Here is a 12,159-nt window from a genome sequence, read left to right as displayed (position 1 = left end):
ACAAGTTTATACGAAAAAAGAATGGGAAATGTAGGTGATCAAAACGAGGTTTGAAATTCCGTGTACATGCGTGTTCTTTTCTACAAAGATGATTTCTTCATATATTTTGTATCCAATTAGATGCAGTATCTGCGGGAAGATCTGACAGTTCTAATGTGCAGTAAATATGAAACATGTCACATGGAAGGCAACAGACACGATCTCCCTCTACCGAGACTTCCCCTGTCCTTGACCTTTCCTCTGATAATGAGCGCTATCCGAGGACAGTCTATTATAGGTGGTAGGATATGGAAGAATGATCACCACATGACGCTTTTATACCAAGCTACATTACCTTATATTGAAATATCCTGAATTTTTTTTAATCAATGAGAGTTTCATAAATATTTAATAATAAATATGTCAAGGGATTTAAAAATCATAACAATAGAATAACTTAATTACCATGACAAGATCTACTTTAAACGGCTACACTCAATTTAGTATATACATGTACGTCCGTTACCTATATAATACAATGTGGTTCAATGTTCGAATCCAAGCTCTTGTTTATTAGCCGAGAGGGATCACATTAATTCCTAGCGCATATACATTTCTGTTTCAGCTTAAATAATATCACCGATTCTAATTCAATCGTAATGTAATATTAAGCTTATGACGCTGTTACAGGTTCCGGAATCTGTTTAGTGCCAATATTGTATTTTACCAGTATATTGAGGTTTTCCCAGCCTGTTTAAGTCGTTTCAGAAGTAAGTACCCTTTGAAGCAGCCGTAGTTTCTGTTCTTTCTATCTCTTTAGAGGTTCTTTAACGCGTATCAATATACTGGATCTGTTGTCTGGAGTCCTACCCTAAAGACCGTCAGGTTACGAGCCTCGAGGAGCTATATAGAGGGCGATATTTCTCAGAGGTCCACGCTCGCATGCGTACACACCAGGAATCACATCCTGTCAGTCAGTCAGTATGGAGGTCATTGGATTCATCAGAGAAGTAAAACGACAATAATTAGTGCAAGCTATGCTAATACATATGTAACACCTAATGAGTTTTTACCTACTTTCCTGTAATTTCCGTATTCTCTACGACGTCCTTACAAAGGATATGGAAGTGTACGAAACATTACGTAATGTGACGACTTTAAATGATTCACAAATTAAGTCAGCCGTTAGCCGTTACCGTTGTGATTGTATCATTGAAAGACGTTCCTGTTATTTTCAGTATACAATGAAACGCCGTGAATTTCTACTAGTGTAGTTTTTTTTTATCTTCTTCATTACGGTTATTCAATCCTCACATAACGTCTTCAGATCCCAATCAGCCAATGAATTCGTGTCATCGCCTGATTGCCGAGTACAAAACCTACCTTCATTGGCACACACATTCCTTAGCCATTTTCTTTGAAGTAGCTCCGCTTGGCTTTATAAGAATCGATGTTTTCGTGGAGTACATAGATCTGCGTTAATTAAAGTGTGAACAATTACTACATGTTATACGGCTCTCTACAATGATGTGTAAAATTCAGCGGGGCCTAGATCTATAAACACACTAGTTGCTCTTATACTTGACAGCGAGGTAAGCGGAGGCTCTATTAGAAGAAATATTCTGTTTCGGTATTGAAGCGGGATAAATCAGCTTGAGCATACGAGGTAGTTTTAAGCCGACGTTATGTAGTATTTAATGTTATAGAAGGTTTGACATTTTTATCGTTTTCCAATAAAATATTTAGATCACGATACGGCCGTTTTGATTGGGGCAATGACAAATATAGCGGCGGTTATGGCGACGGTAAGCGAGGTGCCTAGTAATACACAATGTGTGTTCCATTAAACTGTATTTTAATTACATATTTCATATCAGGTATCCCAGGTAATGAGAATGAACAATATGGAAACATGTAGCGTTACTGGTATTTAATATACAAGCAGCTCAGCTATTAGAATGTCTCATTCGTGCTGTTGGAACGATTATTCATTTAGCTTGAATGATATCCCTTCAGTTATGATAACATACTATTTCTTGATTATTGAAATGTAAATTCAAATCATTGTTATTACATAAAAAATACTTTGTATAACATCCTACTATTAAAAAGACATTAATATACGAGAGTGACAACACTCATTGTTAGTACATCATGCTAACTAGACCGATACTCCTGCTCTGGTGGATTATATCACAGTAACCAGAACTATAGCGTTACTGTTGGACAATGAGCATCACGACCATAGGACGCAGAGCTAACTCACAGTAACTTGAATATCAGTTACTAGAACAATGTTTCTCTATATGAGGTGCGATGTATATCGCAGTAACTAGCTATATAGACTGATCTTTTATTTTCATGTTGGTAATATCTTATTCACTAGAAACGGCATTCATGCCAATAACATCATATTGCCATGGCACAACTGCCGAGCTGTTACATAAACTGTAGGATGTCATCTCTGCAAGTGACATACCAGTTAACAGTATCCTATTATGGCCATTTTTTAAGTGAACTGTTAAAGAAAAAAGGACCATGTTGCATTAAGAACCAGAATCTAATAAATAAAAATCAATTTCAACTTCTGCCAACACTGGTTTATTGAACATATGAAAAAAATGGTAAGAATATCAAATTACAAGTTATAACATGTTATTGTCTTTTTTTAGTTGTTGACTCAACTGTAGTTTGATTTCTTCCTCGTCACAGAGAAAGAGATTCCCGGTGTCAAGGATAGTCGCCCGGAGTCAATGGACGAAGTCAAGGAAAGACACCATTAAACTAAACAGAACCCATGATGTTATCCGATTATGATCCTAGAAACTAACGTATGATATACTAAAAACGACACGCAAGTTATTAAAAACGACATACAAGTTATTAAAACGACATACAAGTTATTAAAACAACATTTTACTTAATATAACGACATAGAAATTACTGTAACGAACTACATGTATAAGTTACTATAACGACATATCAGTTACTACAGAACATCATGCAAGCTACTTAAACCACCACATTGTATACGTTTTATATTTTCTTTAAATAAGAACCACCAGGTGATACAATTTGTTTTATATATTTCAACTACTGTACTTTTAAAACATTTTTTCCTAATTGTTATACAATTTCCCCAGGTTCAATACGTGTAGTTAGTAACAAACGTGTTCACTTCTGTGTTTTATTGCAATATAGACCCTCAGCGCCACAAGGGACGAAAGAATGGTAAGGCGAAGTCGGTAACATGCTCGAATGTACTTGTATAACTGGTGAGTAAAACCCTCTGGTACATGAAGGTGAGGTGCACTTAACAAGGCTACTATGTAAAGTCCTTTGATAGGTAAGGTGCACTTTCAGGTCTGAATTCGGTCAGGTACAGTTAAAAATGTGTCCTATTGTTTTCATTAGCTGGCTATGTGTATAATTGAAACTAAGGAAGTGACCGATACATTATATACAACTGAGTTACAACAAAGGAAACAGTCAAACGTATTCGTTATTTATGTATTTTTTTACCATTTTAGGAGATAATTTACGCTTTGCCTTACATACTGATGATGACAAGGTTAATTCAGATTAATTCTACATGTTTTACAATTATCAAGCATTATAGATGCGCTAAATAATCATCTGGATTGATACTAATATGAAAAGGATGATCCAGCGTTACACATTGCTCGACCCTACTGTCACGAGCAGGTACATCAACATATTTCAATTATGAAGATATTCCCTTGTTGTTAATGAAACACGTTACTACATTAATTTATACATTTTTTTTGTTTTCATTGTAAAACCTATATACCCGTTAATGCCTTATCAGAGTTGTATTAATACAAACACTGTCGGAGCGCCATCACGCACATCCATTCTTTTATATACAGCCAGTTGTAATGTCATACATTTTGTATGATCTAGCCCGCCTAATTGTTCTCTAATGATGCATGCTGATTGGGTCAGTTATTTACAGTAGGTAAGCCGGTCAACCGTTAGACCTAAATGAAGAACTGCATGACGGAATAAACACTACCTAATGTTGGTTTTGTTCTCTGTACAACATCCCGTCATTCTGCTATTGACATATCTGATCGGGTATACAATGGTGATGAGGCTGCTTTGTTTGTCTTGTAACTGTATACACAGACGATATGTGAACGAAGGTTCAAAGTAACAAAAACACGATTTGCATATTTTTTTGTCGTAATTTACATCACGTATCGACATTTTTGTCAGATATGTTATGTTTTTTTTATGGATTATTTTGACCACTTGTAATATTTTGTTTTAAATTACCTTGGCCTGAAACAAAACACAATGCACTGCAATATGAGCCTTATATGCCTTGTATGTATGAAGCCGGAAGTTTATGTCAAACCGGAAGTACCTGTTATACAGAATTTACCCGTCACACCGGAAGTACACATTGCATATACCATTCAATGGCACTAAAATCTGAATATATCGGTGTAACCGGGAATCTACGAAAAAACCCGATATTTAAACTTTTTGCCATATTAAAATATAGGGTTTTACAGCGGATTATTTTCATCTGTGACAATTTTTAACTCCAAACAGACTTATCTGAAAGATGTAAAAGATAACGTTGGAAATTGCCAATTAGAAGGTCACAATATTTCTTACGTTTTCTTATCATAACATCGCAATACTGTGTTCCTTGCCTCCACACCTGTGTTGGCAAGAAATGAACTATCTTTTTACGAATCAATTTGTCTTAATAAAAAAAATGAAAATAAAAATGAAAAAAAGAACCGTAATGAACAAAATACTCCTTTTTCTCGATAAATAGCAGTTAGAACTCGTGAGTTAAGTATAGTTAACCTGTATCATTTGTAATGCCCCTTGTAACACATATAAATATAATCACCAATTTATGAATTACAACTATAATTCATCAAGAAACCGAACACACACCCAATGTATAAATATGAAAAGAAGCAATAAAACGCTCGCAGTGTAGACTGTCGTTGTTAAGATGAATGTTAACTGTATGAACTAAATGCGATTCTAAAACCCTCGTGGGACCCGTATTTATCCACCTGTCAGACGTCCAGCAATTCAATATTTAGCGAGACAAGATTATAAACCAGCACTGCTGCCAATGTCAATAAAGACTTATAATGCATTCTGAATCCACCATCGTCCCATGGTAGAATTATAGTCCAGTCTGACCTTGCAGCCTTCCCTATTGTTGAAGTCGAAATTTTTGACTCAGATGAGCCTTTCATGGCCCAAACTTTGACATGAACAAGGTTCTATGCTATGCAGGTTTTACTGTGAAACGTTATTGATGTGAACAATTTAGAAATCAGATTAACAAGGCACACATGTATATTGTATTTGGTGTGACATTTGACGTGTTAGAACATGTTGAATAGAATATTGTCAAAATAAGTAAAGAAATAAATGAAAAATACAAAAAAACACCCCAATCCCAGGGGGATCATGATATCTTTACACAAACGACTTCTTGTACTTGTAATGTCCTAGTAGTGTAAAAAACCAAACATATATATCATACCTTTGAACTTAATATTTTCGGCATTTTAAAGATGCATGCATTAAATTGGACTCCTGTGATAATGAATCAAGCTTATTTACCTCAAAAAACTTTAAGGACACTGCATTCCAGCCATCTACATGTACATGACAAATATGAACATAAGTACAGTTGTAGAATGCTTGTTTAAAATAGTTTGTTGTAGATTTAAACATGTCCTACACATGTAATCTTAAATGCAGTCGGGATTATACATTTGAGCAGCTTTTTAACCCTCTATACGAGCTATCTAAAGGTCACATTTCAGGACGCGCCTCTATGTGTGTTGTGTATGCGTGCATGTGTGTATGCGTGCTTGAAACATGGTATGTTGGTTTAGATGATCTGATGCCGACTTTATAGTGCTATCTTACTGAAATACCATGACCAAGGCATTCAGCATAGTATTACACCAAGTCACATTACACTGGCAACGGGTTAACTTCTTGTTGTCATTATCCTAAATGCTGAACATTAAGCATGTTCCGGCCTAGGGACTGAACCAAATGCCTTCCGCACCTGGGCGAACGTTTAACATTAGAATTAGGCGCTAGGAATCAAAAGGTAGTTAGAAGTAAAGAGAAATACAAAGATCGCTATATTACAATGAGTGTTGCAGATATATGGTGGTTTTTGTGGCCCCAATTAGAGGGCACTGACGCTAATCCCCCAATTCTGAAGGGGGTTCCCACATAAGGTGCCTCTTCCGATCATGCCGTGGGTAACAGGTACATGTATATTATTTTCTCGATCTCCGACGTGCAAGGGTGGCAAGAACCTCACCTTACTGAAACTGAAGAAAAAGTATATTAAAGTGTTGACCATATTTAACCCCTGTGATTTTGAACGAATGTCAGGTCTATTCATTTCGATAGATTTGATAGCCACCCCAGCTATCTACTTGTCGACTACCATGACCTAACCAATTTGCCTCTGATATGTTGGAGAGGTCATTAAATACTTCTATGCCATTTAAGCTCTGTGATATTGAAGTGATGTCAAAGTTACATTTGTATGTACATAAACAATTTTAATACAATGTACCTCTCCCTCCCTGCTGTATCCTGATCACCTATTATGCTGTTCACCATTGTTAAACAATTACGAGACAAATAAATATGTAAATATTCCCATGAGATACAACCGGCTTTGTGTCATATTTTATCAAAATGGATGAAAAAACAGTCAGGAACATTTTTGGTAAACAAATAAATTATCAGGACTCCATGATACAACACGATAGACTTAAATTAGAGCATGTCGCGGTATCTTTTTCCATAGTGTATTATTAGGCTTGTGTGTTTGTATAACTTTACAATCATTAAGTAAACGGAAAATTTCCATATCGTTACGACGCTCTGACCTTAACGCTTTTATTAATTACGTGCGCTGTAAAATATCACATGTAAAGTGTAAACACAATAGCAGAAAAAATTGCCTACAGCTACAGAAGAAATCCCTACACGAATGCAAAAGTAAATAGGAGATGAAATTCATCTTTTGTAATTGGTGCTTAAAAGTCAATTAAGGAATCCAGTCCTTCTCTAACTTACAGTATGTACATATCATGGTGAGATCCTCGGCCTGGGAACAATTAAGAAGAACATATACAGATGGTTACAGCTGAAGCCAAGCAAATGAAAGAAAGGCAAGTGAAACAGCTTACAAGGCTCTCATTAGACCTCAGATAATGTACATAAATTAACTATGAGGCGAATCCAACATATGATTGTATGGTCAGTGTAATTCTTTTTTGTTATACTGTATATATTACCAAATTTTAAAGGTGCATTCGCTGTATGCGTTTCGTTCAACTTATAACATCAACAAGGTGATATAGAAACAATTGGAGAATACAGAGGGACGAATAAATCAATAATTTCAATTGAAATGGTGGTTAACTTCCTGGCAACAGCCAAGATCATATGCAGACAGGTGTCGCGGAATGAACATCGTTCAAAATATAGAGTAGAGAAAAGAGAAAATTAAGAAGAAATGCATTTGTAAAGATTTGAAATACGGACAATCAACAATGCAATCTTAACACCGGTATCATGGTGGCATCAGATAATTTTCTCATAGAGTTCATCAGCATCTCACCACACCACGTGTTGTAAGTTTGACCGTCAACAGAAGCTATCACGGCAATCATGAAATGCATTGCAAGCCATTGAATACCGAATGAACAATGACAAGGCAACACTGTATGTTGGGGAAGCAGGGATGTAGCAAAAGTATGCATTATGGATGATAAATAACAATGTTCTTAAAGAGTATGCTAGACTGGCAAACTCTGGACAACAGCAGTTTTTAAATCTAGTGCAGGGTAAGCTTGACAACTCAATGTAACTGTAAAACTTAGACAAATAGTCCCAGTTCGTCTCTACCTGTAACAACTACGCGCTCGCCCATTTCAAACAGCCAATCATTACATTGTACACTCTTTTAGTACTTCAGCAAGTTTTTAAGATGCAGGATCTTAACTCCTTCAAACTGGCAGTGTTCACTCTAAATTGCATGCATTCAAAAACAAAACAAAATCGTCGTTTTCATCCGTGTTGTGTCAGAGTAAAGCACAGACATACTTTTTACCATTACAGCATAGCATGTGTTACATAAATGTCTTCAGTTTTGTCAAAGGAACCTGCGTTGATATGCTGCTGTATTGATTGCCTATTTTGTCATTACTCTTTTTTTTTTTTTTTTTTAGTTAGTCGTTAGCACTTCCTTTAAAAAAAATGTATTTGTTGTACTTATATTCTGAATCAAAAGTTGACCTCTACGATGTAGTGATTTATTTTTTTCAGCTCATTTTCTCACCTGGTCTTGCATGTACCTTTATACTGTGTACGTCTGTATAGACGCTAGCCCCTCTATGATATATGTATAGATACGAGGCGATTTACCTCTAATGACCTCTCATATTATGTTTCAGTCTATATAGGTGTATAATATTGGTCATGCAATTTGCTTCTCTTCCAAATATGTATTATTAAATTTATAATTTTAGAGGTAAACATATATGGAAGCAATCTTCTCTTTATAAACCCTAACTTATTTCAGAATACATGGTCATTTTGCGTCACAGGTCATTACATACATACCAGGTTACGTGAACGTTAGCACAGCTATACACGCTAAACACAAGTATATGTTCGTGGTTTTATTACTTAGTAACATCTCCTCCGCATAAATTATCATTTCCGGTAAATCTGAACTTTCATCAACATTATTGTACGTTGTTTGTGTTATAGATAGCACAAGCCTGATGATGAGACCGGAAATGACCATTACAAATTTAAACTTCCTGTGCTTTAGAAAAGAAATCAATAGCGTTGCATTTTTTAAAGTCCAAAGACTGTGACACTATTTCAAATAGATTTTTTTCAGCTATGTTAAAATTACATAGAAGCCTGCCGCCTCATAGAGAGATTCATGCTGCTGTATTACCTTTTCTGATCCCTAACCTATTTACAGCAGGAGGGTCGAAAATGGAAAATAAGCCTGAAAGTAATTTTCTGAAAAGCAAGCCATTCGGATTGCTTTGTCTCGCCTATGCCCCGTTTTGACCATCAATGCACATATCAGAAAAAAACTCTTAAACGCAGAAACTTAATGTTGATTAAGATGCTGACAAAGTCAATGGACCATGAAAGGTAGGCCGCATGCAGCATTTGATGCATGGGTTGAGATTTATTACCTAAGATGCATCTTTGGTCAAAGTTTGGTTGGTCTAGCATTTATACTTTCAGTGAAACTAACTTAAACGCAAAAACTCAATGTTGACACCTTGGTCTCGCATCCGCTCAAATTTCTCTGATATATACATTGATGCGGGGCATAGGCGACACATATCAATCAGAATGGCTTGCTTTTCAGATTAAAATCATGTTTTTTTTTGCATCATTATACTTGGGGAAGAATAATTTCTTCGTTTGACGCGGACATAATATATTTATCAACCAGAATGTGAGGAGGATTGAACATTTTGTGGAAATCTTAATGTAAAATACAGGATTTGTCATTCTTATTATTCTTGTATACCAAAACATTTCATTGTATGAAGAGATGGTGTCATTTCAAATATGTATACAAAAATTCAGTCAAAAAAAGTGGTGCAAAGTATTCATTTTGCACATCAAATTACCCTGTGAACCCCAAAAAGGTTAGGGCATAATACACCTCCCTGGCGTCCATCTGAAAGCAATGTCCATTATTACGGGTAAGTGGTAATGAAATTCGTTGTAAGCCTCAAATAAATCTCTCAGTGTATGTTAGGCCACAAAAAAAAAAAAAAAAAAAATCTTCATCTCTTTGCACGATTGATACATTTGTTTGTTCACAATTTATTTTGATATCAAATGGGATATCCCTGTCACTTTTTAGAATTTGTTCTTATACATTTGTTATCATTTTTATACCCATTTTTTACAGTTTTTATACTGCGCTAGGGTATGTTTCATACTCATTTGTTAATATTCAACTCATGATGAAGAGTAAAGGCATTGTTGAACGCTTCCACTGTATCATCGAGGATTCTCCTAAATGTAAAGGTACATGTTCAAGAAATGTAAAATATCCACAATATGAACGACGTTTGGATATACTGACTAAAAATGACATATATTTCTCAAATGAACATGTGATTATTTTCAAAAGTGCTACATACGGTATCTGCGCAAAAGAGAATCTGAAACAAAACGTTTAGAAAATGAAACTACTAGTAATCTTCCTCTCTGATAATCAAGGACCTGTTCGCACAGGGATGCATCTTCACTTTCTTTTTCAGAGCTCAAATTGAAACATTTGAAAACTATAACGTGTGGCACCTACCAGTTACCATTAGCTACAGGCTATCAGTAAACATCTTAGTGATTATAAAATATCTCTGAAGCCTTCATCCGTTGTCAGATTCGTTTCAGACACAAGAGCCAGACTAAATGTAATGTTTTAATTCAGTACAGCACGACACCAAATGATAATAATCCAATAAAACGTTACTACTGCCAATGCCAAGTTGGTAAAAGAACAATGGGAATGTGTGCTCATGCATCAAGTATACTTCATCATCTTGACTATCACAGCAATCTTGATAATCCAGAACAGTTGCACCCAAGGGCTAAGAAGTTCCGACAAAGCTTGATATAAATTGTTTTCTTGTTAATCTAGAACCACCAGTTTGTAAACAAAATCTAAGCCTCGCATCATTTTCCTCTTCTTTTTGTCAAGTCTGCCATTCGAACAGATTTTATACTCTTGCATCTCACAAAATGTTATCTGTTAATGTCTTTCTTTAATATATATATAAAAACAAAGTAATAAACAAACACATATTCTTTGAATTCCGTTGATATTGCAAGAAGAAAGTTGTCTGGAAATCTGACAACTGATTAGGCAGTAGAATGAATGTTTCGGTGGACATCATGAAAAGGTATTGAACCCAAAATCTTTTCCAACCATCTTCTCTATTGATTAAATAATATTCCATCTAAACTGGAACAAATTATTTTGTTTTTTTGTTTGTTCGTCAGTTTGTCAGAAATAATGATTTCATTTCAGCCATAGTCATGATATACGATGTAGACAATATGGTCATTTGATCCCTTCTTTGTTTATGTTCCACCACATATTTTGAATTGATATTTTTGTCAATGATAGATCATGACAAAGTCCTTTTATACTCAAAATATTTTGGGATACTTTTATCCTAAAATGAACACATTTTTGTCTGGAAAATATCATTGCCTGAGATGGCTTCTGGCTGTTGATTTGTCTGTAAATATCTGATTACTCACCATATCACAGTATTTTCACATGTATACTGTAGCATATGATCCCTTGGTTTGGTTGAATCTTAACTAATCTTTTAATGCATTGTTATTTTGACAACATTCGTCTTTTGAGGGGAAATCCGACTTTTTGAAAAATTCTATTTTATGATTCTACGCAAAAATAACCAAGTGCTCATTTGGATTTTGATTAGTGCTTTTTTGTGATTAGGTTAAGGTTTACACCTCACCAAAAGAGAATAAGAATCAAAGAAGGAGTCATTATGGAAAACCACTCTTTTGTTGACAGTAGGTATTCCCGTACAACTGAGGAGACTATCTGAAGCTTGTTTAATGCTCAATGATTCTTTAACCTTTTCAGGTCCTTTTTTACTCTGCTTCGAATATTTGTTTATATTTCTATTTTTTTTATTCAATTTTTCTTTTTTATAAACAACACATTTACACACAAAGCAACAAGCATACATTACATTGATTACAATTCCCTTCACAACGGACACCTCTTTACAAGAGACCAATTATATACTGTACACACACACACATACACACTCACAGGGGGGTGCAATCTTTTCTTTATAGTATAATGATAATTGTTCACATTATTTTATAAGAGAAGCCATTTTTCTACTTTATTAAGCAAGACTAAATTATTTTTGCAGTTTTTATGCTTAATTATCAAGATCTTATGAGATTTAAGTTCAAAAAGAATGTGATTCCTTAAACTTGTTATATTAAGTTCCATTTCTAGGCATTTCATTTTAAAAATGTATTGTTTAATTAATAATAGGATAAGATTATCCAGTATCAAATCAGCATACTTAGAACTGA

Source organism: Mizuhopecten yessoensis, unplaced genomic scaffold, assembly GCF_002113885.1.
Source record: "Mizuhopecten yessoensis strain PY_sf001 unplaced genomic scaffold, ASM211388v2 scaffold8123, whole genome shotgun sequence".
Lineage (NCBI taxonomy): Eukaryota > Metazoa > Mollusca > Bivalvia > Pectinida > Pectinidae > Mizuhopecten > Mizuhopecten yessoensis.
Note: the sequence above shows the minus strand (reverse complement) of the source record.